Source organism: Phyllostomus discolor, chromosome 6 (assembly GCF_004126475.2).
Source record: "Phyllostomus discolor isolate MPI-MPIP mPhyDis1 chromosome 6, mPhyDis1.pri.v3, whole genome shotgun sequence".
Lineage (NCBI taxonomy): Eukaryota > Metazoa > Chordata > Mammalia > Chiroptera > Phyllostomidae > Phyllostomus > Phyllostomus discolor.
In genome coordinates, this window is record NC_040908.2 from 9023815 (window position 1) to 9044342 (window position 20528).

General features: G+C 40.4%; 1 non-coding gene across 1 annotated transcript; it reads left to right on the forward strand.

The window, feature by feature from the left end:
- The first annotated feature begins 18898 nt into the window (after nucleotides 1-18898).
- LOC114501105 lies at nucleotides 18899-19004 on the forward strand. The gene has a single exon (XR_003684878.1). It is a non-coding gene; the product is annotated as a U6 spliceosomal RNA (small nuclear RNA).
- Nucleotides 19005-20528: the final 1524 nt, after the last annotated feature.

Consider the following 20528-nt stretch of genomic DNA (forward strand, 5'->3'; position numbering starts at 1 on the left):
ACCACCCCGGCGTCCTTTCAATCCTGGGTCCCCAGAGCGCCCTTTGCTTACATGTCCAGTGTGTCACAATGCCTGTTGGCCCTCTCTTCCCCATCAGGACATCAGGTTCTTGGAGATGGACACTGTTTACGGCTGTCTCTCCAACACCCAGCCTGGTATCTAGTATTCCAAATACTCGGAGTTACTAAATGAATGGGATTTAAAACCAGGTCTTGGCTCTAAAACACATGTTCTCTCTGCTTGACCAGGGTGCTCAAGGTCCTCTCTGCTGGGATGGTGCCGATGGGGTCAACGTTTCAGAAATAAAAGCAGATTCCTGGACCCCAAACCCAAACTCACTCCCAGTCATTTCTTTAAGCATTAACGAGTGAGTGGCGGCAAGTTTCAGGAGTAAACTAGAATAATTACCTTTAAAGAACCTATGAGCTTTTCACTTCGTATTGAACATACAAATTACTGTGCTTGTCCCTGGGGATGCAATGGTGAGAATGACAGAAAAGAAGGTTCCAGCTGTAAGGAGCTTACCTTCCAGCAGACTAGCAGACATTCGACTATTCATCGCCCAGGTGTTAGGAGAGAGTGCAGCAGGGGGACTCTGTCCAGCCTTCCTAATGAAGGGCAGTTTGAGCTGACTTTGGAAAACTTACAGAAAAGCAAGGTGAAGAGCAAAGGTGAGAAGAAATTGGGGAAGAGAGGAGGGCGGGAAGTACGTGCAAAGGCCCTGAGGCACGAAGGAGTGTGGTGTGTTTCATAAACGGAATGCAGGTCTATTCAGCTGAGGTCCAAAGAGAGGGGGAAAGGACGGCCTGAGATGAGGCGGGGGGCGGGGGGGGGGGGAGGATGCGGGACTTTGCTCCTGCCTCCCCTTCCCAACCCCAGTGCAATGGTTTTTCTTAAAACATACAAATACTTAAAGCTACCTCTTTATTTTCAACGGGAGCATGGTGGACATACTGTGGATATACTTTTCCTTACTTAAGATTGTGTGCTGGGTTTTGTTTGTTTGGTTGGGGTTTTGCCATTAAAAAGTCTATGACCCGCTTCCTTATCCACATTGGTGTATCCTTGAGTGGTTGCCTGGATCTAACGGCAGGATAGCAAGCTGCGGGTGGGAAAGGCATCAGAAACACAGAAATAATAAGTTGATGTTAAAGGGAGAACATGACTTTTATGAGATAATTAAATTAGAAGTATTGAGGATTTGTGACTAAGGTGAGGCTGTACTACAGATACTCATTTGTGACTTTCTGAATCACATTTTGCAGCCCTAGCCTAGAGGGTTTTCAAACTATGGGTCTCCATCTCTGGTGCTGGTTATGTCTAGCAACGGCAGGCAGTACTGCACGGTGGTTTAAAACTCCTGCTTTGGCTCCAGAGGGGTTACTTTCATTTCTCGGCTCTGCCGCTTACTAGTTGTATGACTTAGAGCAAGCTTCTTAAACCTCCGACTCCTCGTCTACAAAAAAGGAGATGAAACTATGACCACCACGTAGGGCCACTGTGAGGACTGAATGAGACGATCCACGCAAGGTGTGTAACACCTGCCCGGGTGGGGAGCACTCCGTCAAGGGTGGCTGTGGCCATCCATCCTCAAAGCCGAGAGCGGGCCAGTGTGCAAAACGGCTTTCCCTTATAGAAGGCTTCCTCCGTCAGGACCTGGATGTCAGCACTCACCTGTGGTAACTCATCTGACCTCACCACCCTACGAGGTGAGCGCTGTCACTGCATGTTTCATAAATAAAGAAATTGAGGCCAGGAAGACTAAATCATGCCTAGTTCCTATGTGGCAGAGCCAGAGCATGGACCCAGGCAGCCTCATCACGCTCGTGAGCCAGCCAAGTCCTCAAGGCCAGAGCCACACGATGTTACAGCCAGGAGGGAACGCAGGGATGAGCCAATAAACCCCAGTTTATAGATGAGAACGCAGAGGCCCGGGGAATTAAACTGACTTGCTTCCAGATCTCCCATTTACTCTGAGGGAGCCGTGACCATTAAGAACACATACGGCGGTGGGACGTGGTGGAGTTTGCCTCTTGCAAATACACTTTCGTTTAGAAGACCAGAGGCGTTCTGACTCTTGGACATCGAGCAGCTCTTGTGCAACGCTGTTCTATGATTTAAATGTTGTTCATCCCAAAGCATATGGATTTGATTGTTTTAGTGTTTATAAGTTTAGAAATGAAGGAAGCAGAAGAGACCCACAGAAGAAGACAGTTTGAGGGGGTTCTTTTTTAACCCGAAAGGACACTTCTTGTTAAGTCTCAGATACTGGACAACAGTTGGTCAGTTCGGTTCAGCTCTCCGAACCCAGTCAGCTTGTGGATGTCACTGTGCATTGCAATCCTTTGTCTCTGCTCCCTGGGGATCTACATCGTGAGCAGTGAATTCCTTCCGTTTGTAAATAAAGCACCAGAGAGCAAAACAATCTCTCCATTCCGAACTCTAGTGAGAGTTATTTTTCTGCCCCATTTTATAATTCCCTCCAGGAATTCTTTTAAGTGCCCTCCGAGGTACTCCCAAAAGAACAGAGAGAGGAGCAGAAAAATAAATAAATACAAGCGAAGAGAGTACTAATTCTGGCTTTCTCTCCAACCTGCTGTGTGGCTTAAGCAAGTCATTTAAGCCACCTGGAGTTTGGTTCGCTGATCTCTGAATGTGGTGGCACTAAGGGTCTGAATTCCTGAGAGGAGTGAGACGAGGGACACAAAAAGCACCTTGAAATGTTTGAGCATCTCGAGAGCGTAACGTCACAGAGCCTTTGCAGCCATCGTCTCCTATGTCCTTCCCCAGACGTCGGCCTTCTCCTCGGTGAAGATGCAGTTGAAGTCCGATCCCCCCGAAGAGGCCTGCTCTGAAGCCTCCGTCCTCACACACGGCACGTCACTTAGGAACTATCCGGTCACGGTTCTGCGACCCTGCCAGACCACAAAACTGGTCAGCCATCATTTTCTTTTTGCTTTGTTTTATTTTTAAGTCTTCCAAATAGTCACCCAAGGTTTCCCGAGCACGTATCTCTGCATTCGTAAGTCTCAAAGGCTGGAAATGAAGATGACTGAAACTCGTCCCTGCCCTCAAGGAATGCACAGCCAGCTGGGAGGAGCGATAGAGGGAACCAACCGTCACCACTCAGCATGGCCAAGTCAGGCCTGTGGGGGGCGCTCGGGGAGTGGCGCCAACCTTTCGCTGCCGCTGGAAGTCACTCTTCCCCTGCGCCTGCTGGCGGCAGGTTGGAAGTTCACGCTCACTCACTTGCCGTCAGCAGGGTCTCTAACAGATATTAGCATCAAATCGGATCTCCCAGTCCTCGAGAAGGAGGTTTCCTGTCGCCACCCACCAAGCACCGATGATGTGCTCCAGGCATTTCTCTCACATTCCGGTGACCAAATAACTTTGGCACCGTTGACCACACACCCAGGTGGTGCTGCATATATAGGCCTCATAACAGCAACTAATGAATCGCTCCCTTTGGCTACATAAAGAGCAGAGCCCACGTTGCCTCTGGCACCCACCAGGAGTTACAGGCCCACCTCAGAGGAGCCTCAAGTTAAAGTCACAGCTACTTGGGTGTTTCTCTGCATATTCACGGAGATAACAATGGTCCCTTATAACTGCAGAATACTCCACATTTCACAAAATACCTCCATGCCCATCATCCTATCTGATCATAACAACTAGTCATTGCAGTCGAGAGAAGCAAGATTTTTTTTCTCTCTTTTCTAGAAGAGAAAACTGAGGCTAGGTGACCTCAGTTTTGCTGAGCCATAATCAGCAAAGTTTGCTGACTCATAATCCAGTGCTCTGGCGCCATCCTCTACCACAGGACATGTGTGTCTAGACTAAGAGAAGAGGAAAACTCCGGCACTTACACTGTTGCTACTGTTCACGAGTCAGTGGAAATCTTCAGACATGACCCTGGACTGAGCCACCATCAAGGGGCTGTGCCAGGTGCAGAAGAGGATAAAAGGGTAAGACTACCCAATGTTTCTGCAACACCCGGCTAGGAGGATGCCTAAGATAGACACACAATCAACTACACAAAAGGACAGAATGAAGCAAGGGCCATAAAAACACCTGAACGTTTGTGTTCACTTGTGGGTTGGTGGGTTTAAACGAAGCTGAGTGGAAATAAATGGATTTGGCCAAGGTGGAGGGAGAAGCCAAGGGCTTGAGACATACAGAGCAATGGGAGATCCTGTTTGCCCAGCAGCGTGTAGAGGCAGTGGGTGACAAAGGGTCTAAAGCTGGCGGTTGGCTGCTGCCACGTGGCCTGCCAGCCATCTCGGCGCTAGTCAGCCTGAGATACACTGCATGCACTCATGGCGTCGGCGGTAAGCTGGAGCAGTTCACCTTCCCGACATCCTCTACTGCTTCACAGGGTCTAAGAACCTTAGGATAGCATTCTTTCATCTCTGCTTCCCTGGTCTTTGTCCTGCTGATGTCATCCTCTTTACTCTTAGTCGTTTTACAAACACCAAACTACATTGTTTCTATTTTTAAACAGTTACCTTTTAAATATATCTGAATAATTGAAAAAAATGTGTATAGATGCCATTTTATAGGCTTTCCCTTCCTTTGTGCAGATTCATATTTCTTTTTTTTAATTTTTAAAAAAGATTTTATTTTTTTTTATTTTTAGAGAGGGGGGAAGGAAGGAGAAAGAGAGGCAGAAAAACATCAACGTGTGCTTGCTTCTCACATGCCCCCTGCTGAGGACCTGGTCCACAACGCAGGCACGTGCCCTGACTCGGAATCAAACCAGTGACCCTTTGGTTTGCAGGCTGGCATTCAGTCCACAGAGTCACATCAGCCAGGGCATCCTATTTCTACCTGGTACCATTTTTCATAGGTCTGAATTATCTTGTTCAACATTTCTTGTACCGCAGGACTGCTGGAACAAGAACTACTGCAGAAACTGGCTTTTTAAAAATCTTTATTTTTTAAATATTTTTATTGGATATAAAATTCTAGGTGACAGTTTTCTTTTTAGCACTTTCACTTCTTCACTCCACTGTCCTTTTTCTTGCATAGTTTCTGATCAGAAATACGCAGTTCTGCTTGTCTTTGTCCCTACATGTCTTCTTTCCTCTAGCTGATTTCAACATTTCCTCTTTATCATTGCATTTGGAATATGATGTGTCTTCCTGTCGTTTTCTTTGTGTTCCTCATGGTTGGTGTTTGTTGATCTCTTTTTTGATCTACATCTTAAGAATTCCCATCAAATTTGGGGATTACTTAGCCATTATTTCTTCAAATATATGCGTGCTCCCTTCTAATTCAGAGCTCCTATTACACATAAATTAAGTTCTGTAAGTTGTCTCACAGCCCACAGATACTCCATTCTCATTTGGTTCCTCTGGGTTTGGTTTTGCATATTTTCTATCGCTATGTCCTTCATTCATTAGTCAATGTTTCTGCAATGTTTAGTCTGACATTGACTAAATTTCAAGTGTATTTTTACCACACACATTATAGTTTTAGCCTCTAAGTTGCTATAATTTTTTTAATAATTTACATGTCTATGTAACACATTTAATCTGTACCCTAGTTTTAGCACATGAAATACAATTATACAATAATAACATTTAACATCTTGGTAATTCAAACATCTGCATTAGTATGCATCGATTTTAATTGATTTACTTTTCTCCTCATCATGAGTGCTATCTCTATGGCTTCGTTTTGCTGTTTGTTTCATTTTGGTTTTTTGCACACTTGGTAAATTCTTATTAGATGCCGCACGTTGTAAATTTTACTTTGCTAGATGCTGAATATTTTTGTATTCCTATAACTATTTTTCATCATTGTTCTGCAATCCAGTTGATTGTTTGAAAACAGTGTGATCCTTTCAGGTCTGCATTTAAGGTTTGTCTGGTGAGACCAGAACTGCATCTAATTTAAGGCAAATTAATCCCAACCACTGAGGCGAGACTCATGAGAATTCCAGTCCACCCCCAGTGAATTTTAACGTTTTTCCAGTCTCACCAATGAGAACAGGCTCCGAACTCCATTTAGTGTTCCAGGAGAACCCTCTGCAAACCTGTTGGTTTCTCTCCATGCAGTTCCCCTTTCTTTGGCACTCTGCCACGTGAACTGCTGCTGCTTTGGTGTCTCAACTGAGTTCCCTCATCTCAGAGAGACTAACAAGCCCTTCCCAGGCTCCTCCCCCCGCTTTGCTCCAGCAAATCCTGCGTCTTACCTCCTTTGTTCCCCATGTCTCAGAGATCACTGGCTTCTGTCTTCTGTCACCTGATACCCCGTTGCTTGAAAATTAGCATTTTCTTTATTTTCTCTGTTTTGTGTGTGTGTGTGTGTGTGTGTGTGTGTGTGTTTGATATTTAAGTTGTTCTAAGTGGAAGGGTAAATCCAGTTCCCATTTTTTCTACCTCACACTTGTAAGCTGGTTTCTTTTGTGTTGGATCAGTCTCATATTGAAAATCTTAGTTTATACAAATATGTCATTGTGATTGTGAATGGTAATTGCACATATATAATCTTTCTATTTAGCAGTAGAAATTCTCCTGTAATCTTAATCCAAAGTAAAGGTAACTTATATTTTACAAATAATCTTTGGTATAAATGAAGAGCTCAGATATAACATTTATTTTCTTTTGGGTGGGCCAAGTTTAAATCAATTATTATTGCAAGGTTCACAAGGAAAACATTTTTCTTCAATGTTTCAAATTTCTCTTCTGGAAAATAAGGATTAAAAGTTTAAGACATAGACAGCAGCCAGAGGGAAGGGGATGGGGGATGATGGTGGCAGGGAGGGGAAGGGACTAGTCCAAGAACATGTATGAAGGACCCGTGGGCATGGACAACAGTGTGGAGATTGACTGTGGGAGCGGGGAGTGGGCTGGGCAGGGGAGAGAGAGCAAAGGGGGAAAAGTTGGGACAACTGTAATAGAATAACAATAATGAAATGAAATTAAGAGTTTAAGTCTCAGAAGTGAACTGTAACAATATCTCTACATTTATTTTATTCAAATTGGCTTTATTAATAGCATTCTTTTGCATATGTTACAGCAATGTTGGGAAAGCATAGCAACTAGGGTGACTATTTTTGGATCTTGCTTGCCATCACAACATCTTTTGGAAAGTCTTGGATACATTTGATGTGTTAAAATATAGCATTGGTTTTCCCTGCAGTTTTAAATTATATTTGTTAAGAATGCTAAAAATATCAGTGAAGTGGCCAAACTTGTTACCCATATGACATCTGTAGAAATATTTTCCAAGAGACATTCTTTTACAGCTCTCATCCGTGAGTCCCCGTGCAATGTTCAGTATTTTCTCGTCCAAAACCAAAGGATTTCAGAATGATGTAGTAGTGAAAAATGGTAACCTACAATCTCTAAACAAAATATTTCCATAATCCAGTTACCTAGTAAAATTGTTTTAATCAATTAAAATTCATTCAGTGGATTTTTAAATATATCCATGAAAATCAGCAGAATTTTTTGAGACTCACAAGACTTATGAAATATTTTTAAATGTTTTGAAATGGAACCGTTATAAATAGACACTAACCAGTAGAGTAAGTTTTATATACTTTTCAAAAGGCCCGATAACCTGCAATTATTTTTATAACTTTTCCAGGTTCATTTATGTTGACTAACATTTTTTCTTCTCAATCTAGGAAGAAATTCAAATCTAGAACTCTATCTAGATTAAATTTACACATCTAAACAAATTCTCTATAAAACTGTCTTGCTACAATTATCTCATATACATTAGAAGTGTTACAATTAGCAGGACACTCATCAGATTGGATTGCAAAATCTGTACATGAGTATAATGATTCATAAACATTGAAATATTATTTAGTAATAAATATAATATAAGATATAATGAAGGTACACAGAATCAACATATATGGAAAAAATAATTTTTCCAGTGATTATATGAGGAATTGTACCTTTGTCACACTATGTATTATTACTTAGACTATTAAATATGATGATAACAAGGCTTACTTAATGGTTGCAGAATGCTGTAGAAAATGTTGCAATAACCCTGTCTTTTTTTCCAATGAAAATATTTGCAAATTTTTATCAACAAATTTGGCATATTGCATTGCCAAGTAGATTGTTATCTTTTGATTTTGAAGGTTCAATGTTTCATAACAAAAATACACTCGATTCTGTGATTCTCATTGTTTTTGGCATTTGTTAAAACTACATTTTTAATAAACTTAATTATAATGTATTTTTTAGAGTAGAGTCAATGATTTTACCAATATCACAATTTAGATCTAGGAGTTGAAATTGAACATGCATAGTCTGTTTTTCTAATAAAAAATATTATTTTATTACGCAAACTGTACCAGTCAGAATTAAATACCACAGTTTTTACAAACTCAGAAAACATTATGTTCTGAACTTCCTCTCTGAGAAATACACTAAAAGTTTCTAACTGAAATTCAGTTGAAAGCCTCCGCTCTTGCTAAGACCAGAGAAAAAAATTCTCACTTTGCCTCAAAACTATGGGTTATAATAACCAATAAAACATTAAACTCTGCACGTTAACCTTCCTGCTATATTGATAATCAAACAAAATCAAATAAGGAAACAATGAGCAATAAATAAAAAACTCACTTCTACCTAACGTGTGTATTTATCATGTCTCTTTCAAGTGTGTCTCTCACATAACTCATAGTAGTTGGTCTAATATCAATTGCCATACATACAGTCTTTACCTAGAACCTTTGCAATGTCCTCATATTTTATATCTTGTTCTCTTCTTTTATACATTTTCCTTTAAGTATTGCCATAGCTGCATGACACAACTTCTTATACGTTGTATTTTCATTTTCATTTCATAGAAAAAGATATTTTCTAATTTCCGTTATGATTGCTAGATACATTGATTGCTTAGAAGTATTTAGTATTTAATTTTGATGTATTTGAGTATTTGACAAACTCTGTCCAATGACATTCTGTAATTGATTCTAATTTAAATCCATTCTTAGCAAAAGGACATACCCTGCATAATTTTAAGACTTTGAAATGTGTTCAGCCTTGTTTTACGGGCCAGAAGACAGTGCATCTCATGAACTTTCCATGTACATTTGGAAATAATGTGCACTGTTACTGGTGGCTACAGTGTTCTATAAATACAAATCAGGTTGGTTGCTGGTGCAGTTTGGGCCTTCTACATCTTCACCAGGTTTTGTCTGCTTGTTTGGTCATTTACTGAGTGAGAGTATTAAGTTCTCTGTCTCAGTTGTGCACTCATTTCTCCATTCAGCGGTGTAAGTTTTCACTTCATGTACTTCATACTTCGGCTAAGTACACACACATTATGAACTATCACGTCCTTTGATAAGTTGACTACTTTACAACACTGTAATCACTTTGGAGTCTGCTTGTCTGATATTAATATAGCTGCTCTGACTTTCTTTTGGTTAGAGTTTGTATAGGATATTTTCACCCATCCTTATAATCTTAACCTAGCTTCATCTCTATTTAAAGTGAATTTCTCATAAATAGTATATAGATTTATCTTGCTTTTATATATACACACACATATACAAATACATGTATATGTATGTATGCATGGACACACATGCACACATAGGAGTCTGGGAAAATTCCAGCCATTGTTAATATGACGAGAACGGTTTACGTGACATTGACGTAACCTGGCAGCCAAGGAGAGTGGACTGGAATGCACATGCGGAAACAATGACGATTTCACTGTACTAGTCAGTGGGGACAGCAGACACTATTGAGTGAGCATGTGTACTCTGTGGCCATTGCATTTAAAATGACTGAGCGAGTAGAGCAATGAATCTGCACCAAATTTTGTGCTAAACTTGAACATTCCTCTACAGAAACTGTTTGAATATTCAGAAGGCTTTCAGGGATGATGAAATGAGTGCAGCACAAATGAAAATGTTGTGCAAATGCTTCAAAGATGGTCAAGAATCTGCTGAAAGATGGTCATGAATCTGCTGAGGCCTGGAACAAGCGGAACACCTGCGAATGTTCAATGTGTGCGGGGCTGCGATCACCAAAGATCAGCGACTGACAGTGTGAGAACCGGAAGCTGAGTTGGGGATTCCCAAAACTACTGTGTCTGAGATTTTGATGCAAGATGGTGTCACAGCAAATTTTGATCCACAGCTTCTGCTACCAGAGCAGAAGGAACATCGTACCACAGGTGCTAATGACTTGATTAAAACCAGTACCAATAAACCAGGTTTGGCACCCTGCGACTTCTGGCTTTTCCCTAAATTAAAATCACCTTTGAAAGGGGAGCGATTTCAGACTGTAGATGAGGTTCAGGAACATACAACAGGGCAGCTGATGGTGGCTGGGAGAACTGTGTGAGGTCCCAAGGTGCCTATTTTGAAGGGGACTGAAGCATCATTGTCCTATGCGCAATGTTGTAGCTTGTATCTTCTTCAATAAATGTCTCATTCTCATATTACATGGCTGGATAGTTTCTGAACCGACTATACATTCATATGTAACTATAAATAAAGCTCCACTGCTTTTCAGCTGGGGTATGTGCACTATTTACATTTGACCTAATTACTGGTGTGGTTAAACAAAAGTTTATCATCTTGTTGCCATTTGCTCTGTGTCATCTGTTCTTAGCTGCTTCCCCTCTCTTTTCTTGGCCTTTTTGATTATTTTTGTGTTCATTTTATCTCCACTTGACTCATTAAATATACCTCTGTTTTAATTTTGCTTTTTGGTTATTGCTCTCTGGTTTATGAGATCTTTAACTTATGAAAGCATATTCTTTCTCTAGCTGACTTCAAGATCCTCTTTTCATCTCCAGTTTACAGCAATTTGAATATAATGGGTGTAGGTGGATAATTAATCCTGCTCAGAGATTTGTTGAGCCTTTTGGATCTTTGATTTATTACATTTCATTAACTCTGGAAAAGTCTTGGCCTTGATCTTCTCAAATATTTTGTCTGCTTTGTTCACTTTTTCTCCATCTGGGGCTCCAATTACACATATGTCAGACTTCTGATATTGCCCCATGATTCTTGGATGGTCTCGTCCCCCATTCCTGCCCTGCTTGAATTTCCTCTCTGTCTTCAGTTTAGATGATTTCTATTGTCCTAACTTCAAGTTCACTCATTTCTTCAGCTGTATCCAATCTGCTTATAAACTCTTTTAATACAGTTTTCAGCACTTGACTCAGTATCAATCTATTCTTACGTTGTCTGCATTCTCCCGTGGTTAACATAATTAATAAGTATTAATCATGGCTATTTTAAATTACAAATTTGATGGTTCCAACATGTAATCTCTGTGGATTGTTTTGTCTTTTCACAATGGGCTGATTTTTTTTCCCTCCTTTTGGGGGGTTTCTATCATTTTTATTACGTAGAAAAACAATATAGAGGGAGTTAAAAATTATTTGCATGCAGAAAATCAGCCGGGCCCTTAGTGTGGGGAGTTGGTTCAATTTAATTGATTTGGGTCCAAGTTCCTTATTGCTATGGTTGCTTTTGGTGCACCACAGGCTCAAATTCCTCCAGCAGCAGGCTGCTCTTACCTTCGCTTAGTCAGAGTTCTGAGGAGTTTGCTGCAGGGTTCTTGCCCCACTCTCAGCTTTCGTTAGTTCCTGCCACTCTATTAGAGGGGCCTGTCTCCATGCTCTGGACCAACTCCAGCAGAAAACCCCTATCACCTGCAACTTGGTACAAGACTCATAGCAGGGGTTCCGGGTTCTCCTGATCTAGACTCAGGGCATTGAGCTTTTGTTGGTGTTCCTGCCATTTCATCACCAGGACAGCCGAATTCTGACTTGTGTCCATGTAGTGGTGATAGTGTTAGTAGGGGGTTGAGTGGCAGAGTTTCTTGTCCCCTTCTCAGTGATAGAAGACATCTGCTTTGTGTCAGGGCAGAATCCTGCATCCGAGAGGGTTTCAAGCCCTTTGGTCACCATTGAATGCCCTTCCTTTGGTACAAGAGAGTATCTCAGAAGTCAGTGGTGTTTCATTTCTATATGCCAGCAGCAGCTGGCCCCGGCACATCTGCATCACTGTGGGGTACTCCTGTCCTCGGGCTCCTGCCCAGGCCCCAAGCTTTCTTCTGAGCACCCACAGAGACCAGTAGATCCCTTGTGTCTGTGGCTCCCAGTGATTCTAACCTGTCATATGAGTCCATGTGCCATGTATAAGAATTCATTAAAATGTTAGCTATCTTCTTCTCCTCCCCTTTTAAGGTAGCCACTTCGTCCCATGTTCTAACAAAAGTGAACATGTGTTTCTTCTCTTTCTGGAGAGATTTGTCACTCCTGCAATTCAGCTTACCTGGTTGCTTTGTGACCTTAACTCTGTTATGGATTTAAGGAAAGTATTGCTCTGTTGATTATTCAGGCTTTTCTCATTCATAGGGTAGAAGCACAGTTATCTTGTGGTTTTCTATATCTGAAGAAAAACTAGAATTCAATTCTGTTTTACATTACCCCATTCTCTTTTATTTCAATTATATCTCAATAAGGTTAGAAAAAAACTATACCCATGCTCTTCTATTTCGTTTCGTTCCATCAAAAACAAACAATCACAGGTAGTGAGCACCAAATTTAAAATTTCACAAGCTGTTAATTAGCCCTGACTTGCTCAAAACCATAAAAAATAATGGATATGATGAATTGTTAGAATCAAGGAATCCAAATTTCCTCTAGACCAAGCACTCATTTCAATAACGTTAACTATGTATCACTCATCTCAGTATCAGCAACTCTTCTGCAGGTTTGAGAACAAAGTAGTCACTCGATTATGTCAAAGAAATGAAACACATGAGAAAATGTTGAGCTTGGTGGAAATAAGAATTGTATAAAGGTTGGAACTTCCTAAATCTTTAAGGACTAGTATACTACCAGATGTGAACATAAACCAGACAACTTCAGCTTTAAAAAAAAATCATATTATAATACAAAGGACAAATATCCCTCCAATGAAGGCTACATACACAAGTTCCAAAGTTGTGTTTTGAGAAATACATGCCATGAATAAATATTTCTCCAAAGTTTCAGTTTTGATTGGAATGACACTCTACAGAGATTGTTTTTATGGGGCAATCTGTCTCTCCATTTTATAACCAGGTCTTATAACATGGGACTGCTGCTGAAGATTAAACTCACAAGGTAAGTATTATCATAAAGCTATGGAGAAGCAACTGGAAACAAGGCAGAGAGTTTGCCTAAGGGTTACAGCAGGATCTACAGATTCGGAAACTGCTGCACCCATAGCCAAGTTGCGTAGCTGAGCTTCCTAAGAAAATGGTTATGGAAGGAGACAAGTAGAGGATCCAATGATACGCGTAAAGGGAAAGTCCCGCCTACTCTGTTTGGGCATGGAATTGAAACCAACAAAGAAGCCCAAGGGAAAGGGTTTGATAATGATAAGACCAACAAGAAAAAAAAGGAAAGAAAAGAGATCAGACCTAAGTAAACCAGTGTGAGTTCCTGCAAAGCACTCTGATAATTTTATATATTATCTATAGCCTTATATTTTAAACATGGCCTGGCTCTACAAAAGTCACAGTCCCTGGAGTGGGGCTGACAAATATACCAGGTATCAGGGGTTATGTAAACAATCTTCGGTGCACTCCGTAGCCTAATTTACTGTCATAAACATTGTGGGAAGCAGAAATCTCGATGGCAGCTTGGCGTGGATATTCTCACTGTCGGCAGGGAAGATTCATGGCCTCCTCGCAATGCTGAGACCCCACCAGCATTTACCAAGACAGATGACTTGGTGACAGACACCTCAGGCTGAAAGTTAATATTTAGCCTAGTACGATGAAACATGAGAACATTAGAATTGTGCCCCTGGGCCAGTCCCTTGGTCCTTGCAGCTCAGGAAACTGTCTCTGACGAGGACTCAGCGCGTGAGTCCTAGAGGGCTGGGATGCCACAGTCGACATCAGCTTCAGGGGTCAGAGAAGTGACCGATCACCCTGGCCTCCCTCAATAACCCGTGCTATACCTGTCATCCATGAATGAATGGAACCTCTTTGCAGTCCACTTGTATTTTGGCCAGTACCAGCTCTTAAGCTAATAGATTCCAGAAGTGTATTCACTTCCTTCTGTTGAGACATCTCCCTTTTATTTAGTCTAAACTTAGTACTCTTGAATATCTAGAATTTGTGTTTGGTAAACAAGCCTCAGCTTATCCTCCCCACCCCATGAAGACTCGGCAAACTGACTTGATCAAAATGCATCCTTATCTTTCCAAAGGAAATATATTTTTTGCAATTCAATTTGTACAGCTATTTCTTCTCCCACCATTGTCTCAATCTGTGCAGCTGTGTGTCTGGATAAAAAAAAAAAATAGTCAGATCTTAATGATATAAATTAATATTCTCCTGTCAGCCATGGCTACCCTACCCTTTTCTATTTTTCTCTGGAATTGCAATTGAGCAACATTTCAACAGAAGGTGTCTGATTACAATGACTTTCTCCAAAATACAAGGGAGCAAAACAAACACTTTTGTCTCAGTCTCTGGTTTCAGATGGAACCAGTGCCTTGAGTGTGACTCAGGGCTTTAAGAAAATAGCATTACCTTAGGATATTTCGGCAACCAAACCAGCAGATCCAAAGAGTATCATCTTTCAGAGTACTCCCTCTGAAGAAGGCTACAGGCCTATGCCAATGACCTTGCCTTTGCACAAAACACATCTGTAACCATGCTTTTGGAAATTCCTTTAGAGTTTTTGTGTAATTAAGCTAGCATAAAATCTCATTGATTTATATTTGTATTTCTTTTACATCTTCACCCAGGGACACTTTTTCATTGCTTTTATAAAGAGAGGATTTAGACATCAATGTGAGAGAGAAATATTGATTGGTTGCCTTTTATGGGTGTTCCAGCCAGAGACCGGAACCACAACATAGGCATGTGTCCTGACCAGGAATCAATGGTTTGTAGGACGATGCCCAACCAGCTGGGCCACACTGGACCAGGGCCATATTCTACTTTGGAGTAAGAGGTAAAAAGCATGTCAATTTCAGAGTTTACTTTTTAGTCTGGCCATTAAAAAAATCACCTTCCCGGTAGGTCACCACTGAGGGTGAATCCTTCTTAGCAGTCTTACCATGACCGTGTCTGTCAGCAAGCACCCCTGGGAGCCTATACTAAGTGGGCTCTGTGCTATGTGGGATGTGGCAGTCCAAAAGATATTGTCCCTATTCTTAAAGAGCTTGTAATCCAAGTGGAAGCCTAATACAGGTACAACATGAAAAATGCTAGATGGAGATAAACATATGTGAGAGCTTAGAGGACTCTGGGCTAAAGCAGTCTGAGAAGTTGTGCACAGGGGGACTGGCAGAGCTGGAAGTGTGTGGATGTCCTCTACAGGTTGAGTGACACCAAGTGCAAAGACAAGTTTGGCTAAAAGTAATGGAGTGGGACATAAGTTCTACTACTGACTTACGTCATTTTTCAGAAGTTATTTAACCTCCTGATTTCCCTGTTTCCTCATGGTACCCACTTCTGGTTCAAAATGGCAGGCTGAACACAAGCATTAACTTCCTTCTTCCCCTTAACCTATTCATCTGATGTCATGCAGTGGCATGCAAAATGTATTTGACACCTGGAATAAATCATCTTTTATATGCCCTTCTCCTTTGTAACAAAATTACTTCCAGTAATAGTCACTATTTCCTTGTTTTTTCCCCATAGTTTTTTTTAAAAAAAGAGTTAACTCATGAACAAGAAATTCCCACTTAAAGATATTATTCTGACTTTTAAAAAGATTACATGTGTGAACTGCAATTTGTACTTACCATAAATAGTATTACACCTCACAATTTGCTCTATATACCACCATTTTAAATTTAAATACACATAAAACTCAGAATGGTCACATACAATGAGACAACTACAGTGATTCAAGTTCTCTTTCTTTATCATTACAACATTGCACTGTCAATGCTATTTCAAATCTACTGTGTGAATGCAGGAGTGTTAGTGCCACCGGGATTGGAAATGCAAGTGCAAGTTTGAAAGATTCAAAAACTCTACAAACTTATTCTTGAAACAAGCATGTGTAAGTGAGTCTACTAGTGTTGGGTCAACTGTATACTTGGGAGCTTTCCAAATTAACTTCCCTGTAGAATCAAATGTTCTTTAGAAAATAAGTAGGGGGAAAAGTGCTTATTTGAAACATACATATCTATGATTAAAACTCCACAGTAACCAAAGCAATCGTTTAGAACTGAGATATTTAAAAAGATACTTAGTGGGAATGGGTAGTGTAGGGAGAGCATTTTATTCCTGACCTTGATGATAATACATACCAGACTTTCTTTCAGTTACTTTTATTGCTGTTTATAAATTCTCTACCAGCAACGTACCCCCTTCTGCCTACACATTAAATGGAGCTTCCCAAGCTCCCCATCTCTAGCATGCCACAATAGTAAAATACGAAAAGGAAAAATTCATTAAAAGCACTGAGAAAGGGAGTAATAATATTTAAAAATCCTAGACAACCAGATCATAATGCCTATTCAACTAGGGTGTAAGATGTCACAGCTCAGAGCATGTATAGGAGGAAGGCTACCACGTGACTAAATTTTCATCACCGTTATTTAGAATGAGTGAGGGTAGAGAGAATAGGAGAAGAGGCAAATGTTGAGATGGAGGATGAAGAGCCACCCGTAGACCCTGCTGGATCAGCCTGATACAGTCCCTTCTCCAAGGCTCTGACCCATTGGTGAAGACCTGAGAAATGCTCCCAAAGGAATTAAGCAATCTGTCTGGGAAGATTTTGTGCTCCCACACAAGAGTTGGTACCCCAAAGTGACTCTCTTCAGCCCAGCAGAAGTAGAGATAGGAAGCCTGATAATTAACACCCCCAGTGTCCTGCTACTTTACTGAATTCATTTATCGTTCTAGTACTTTTTCGGTAGAATCCTTAGAGTTCTCTATGTACAGTATCATTTGACCTACAAAGAATGACAGTTTTACTTCTTCCTTCCCAGTTTGGATGCCTTTTATTTCATCTTCTTGTCTGATTGCTGTGGCTAGGACTTCCAGTACTAAGGTGAATAAGAGTGATGACAGCAGATTTGTCTTGTTTCTGATCTTAAGGAAAAGTTTTTGTCCATTGAGTATGATGTTACCTGTGCATTTGTCATATATGGCCTTTATTACATTGATGTACATTCCCTCTATTTTCACTTTGCTGAAAGTTTTCATCATCAATGGGTGTGGATTTTATTAAGTGCTTTTTCTGCAACTCGTGTGCTTTTTCTCCTTCATTTTGTTTATGTGGTGCATCACATTTTTTGACATGTAGATGCCGTGCCAATCTTGCATCTTTGAATGAAGCCCACTGGATCATGGGTGTAACTTTTTTATAATGTGTTGCCGGGTCTGGTTTAATGTTTTGTGAGGATCTTAGAATGATGTTCATCAGGTATCATCCCACAACTTTCTTTGCAGTGCCCTTATCTGGTTTTTGAATTCAGTAATACTGGCCTGGAAAAATGATCTTAGAGTCATGTCTCCACTTGAATTTTTTGGAATAGTTTGAGAAGAACCAGTGTTAGTTCTTTGAATGTTTAGTAAAAGTCACCTGTGAGGCCATCCGGTCCAGGACTTCTGTTTCTTTGGAATTTTTTTATTACTGCTTTAATTTCATTAGTTGTATTCAGTCCATTCTGATTTTCTTATTCTTTCTAACTCAGTTTTAGAAGATTGTGTGTTTTTAGGAATTTATCTATTTTATCCAAATTGTCCAATTTGTTGACATACAGGTGCTCGTAATATTTTCTTACAATCCTTTGTATTACTGTGGGGTTAGTTGTTACTTCTCTTTCATTTCTGATTTTATTTATTTGGGTCCTCTCTCTTTACTGCTTGGTAAGTCTTGTTAAAGGTTGGCCAATCTTATTTATCTTTTGAAAAACCAACCCTTGGTTTCATTGATCTTTTGCATTTTCTAAAACTGTATTTCATTTATTTCTGCTCTGATCCTTATTATTCCTTTCCTCTGCTCACTTTGGACTTTGTTGTTCTTCTTCTAGTTTCTTTAAGTGTAAAGTTAGATTGTTTATTTGAGATTTTTCTTGTTTCTTGAGATAGGGTAATGGTATGAATTTCCCTCTTGGGACTGCTTTATTGTGTCCCCTAGATTTTGGATTGCTGTGTTCTCATTTTCATTTGTTTCAAGTATCTTTTGATTTCTTCCTTGATCTCATTGTTAACCCATTTATTTTTAGTCACATGTTACTAGTTTCCACATCTGTGCCATTTACAGTTGTTTTCTTGTGACTGATTTCTAGTTTCATACCCTTATGGTCAGAGAAGATGCCTGATTTGATTTCAGTCTTCTTAAATTTATTGAAATTTATGGAGACTTGTTTTGTGTCCTAACATGTGTTCTATCCTAGAAAATATTCTATGTGACCTTGAAAAGAACACATATTCTGCTGCTTTGGAGTGAAAAGCTCTGAAAACACCGATTAAACCCATCTGATCTAATGTGTCATCTAAGGCTGCTGTTTCCTTGTTGTTAAATAAGGATTTTAGTCAAGGCTTCTGGGGAACTTACAGAGAACCAGATGTTCCGAAGTGAAGGAACAGAATGCAAACAAAACCTGAGAAACAAACAGAAGGTAATCTAGAAAAGAGAAACAAATGTCAAAAGAATGCTAACAGCCTCGGAGAGGGTTAAGAAGAGAGGGCATCCATAAAACAAGAACAGGCTACCATGATTTTTTTAAAGGTGCAAAGAGCAAGGAAGAGTTCGTGGAAATGCAAATGTGTTATTTAAGACAAGGGCTGGAAGAAGGAGTTCAAGAAAACGTTCAGAACATAAGTTTAAAGAAAGACAAGGAGGAGACAACTGGACTCAAACAACCACAAAAGTGAAATAAAATAAAGCAAGGCAAAGAAGAAGTATATGGCACATTGCACATGTAGTGCTCACCTTGGCCACACCTACACTAAAACTGGAACGATGCAGAGAAGGTTAGCAAGGCCTCACACAAGGATGACACACAAACCTGTGAAGCGTTCCGTATTTGTATAACTTCCAGCTCTTAAAAGTCACATTATTTAAAGAGTACATAATACAATAAATAGGCAATAAAACTTGTATGCTTGAACTGTCAAAGGAGGAAAATTATACATTTAACATGTGTTTCACTTTTCTCAAAATGACTATTAATTATATTAATGTTGATGAATGACAGAGGAGAACTTCAGAAATAGAACGTGACCATCTGAGTCTCTAGATGTCTGTAACCTTATCGCAGCATGATAGAATATTAATGCTTTAAAAAGGGAGAAATCATCTAGGTCAGTAATATCGAAAGAGTATTTCACTGAGGACTAGGATCCGACAAAATTTTTCTCATCAGGTTTAAAGAGGAGCTGAGCACACCAAGCCTTGTGCCCTTCCCTCTAATTTAAGTAAGGTGCTTTCGTTCGATCTGTTTTTTGTCCTGGGGTCTTGTATAAAGTTGCATTTGTAAAGGAGTTACTTGCTGCAGAACTAGGCTGAGGCAAGCAGTGCCAATACGTATGTGTCCCAGGCAGACTGTATTTTTAAGATATTTGTTCACTTATGCAGAAGTACGGAACACGGCGTGAAGGAGGCAGAGAAACAAGACTGCCGGTGGCGAGGTCCAGCCTCCCCTCTGTTGTCCCGGGCGTCTTGGATGCGGACCAAGCTCGCCGTTTAAGAGAACAACAGCCCGGTGGTAAACCGGAGTCGCCCCCTGTAGAAGGGTTTATCCTCCATCTGTTGTTTCTTAAGCTCGCTCCTTGGGAATCTCACCCAATATCCCAAACAGCTTACTCTGGGATCACATATGGTCCTCTTCCTGAGAGGAGTCTTGATAAATGCCGTTTTCTCCATCTTATTTTGTTTCCACTGCTGTTTTAACACCTCATATAGATGGATATCCCGGGCAGCTACTCTGGGGGCCAGCCCCGTTATCTGGCTCAGCGCATTTAATATAAATGTCTGATAACCACTAATTGAAATCAAACCTCTCATCTGCTGCTGGAGAAACTGAGATCCAGGAGACAGTGACTTCACTGAGTGACGGTCCTGTTATACCCGACGACGCTGCCACAGTCTCTAATCACCTCACCTGGGTATGTTTTTCCTTCTTGGAAGGACATCAGCTACCTCGGTTAGGACTCATTGCTTAGATTCTTTTTCTAACTCCTCCTGCACAGTGTTGAGAATAAAACAGGTGTCCAGTAAGTACTTGCTGGCAAGTCTCTTTAAAAACAGTTTTTACTAAGAAAACAACTTCCACTTTCAAGTAGTACAGAGCAGGATGTCATAGCTCACCATTTTTGCTTGCAACCACTGGGGAAAAAATAGAAAAACTATTTTAAAATAATATTTTTTAAGATATCAGATAACTGGAAGAGCAAAAAAAAAAAAAAAAAAAAAAAAGCTAAATCTTCTGAATTCCCATCAAAGAAAATGTCCTTCCTAGAGCTAGCTGACAACTGCCGGCTATTTTCTCTGCCAGTCACGGTGCTGGCAGAGGCGGAGGTAATTTACCACGGGAAAGACAAAAGGAGAGTTTT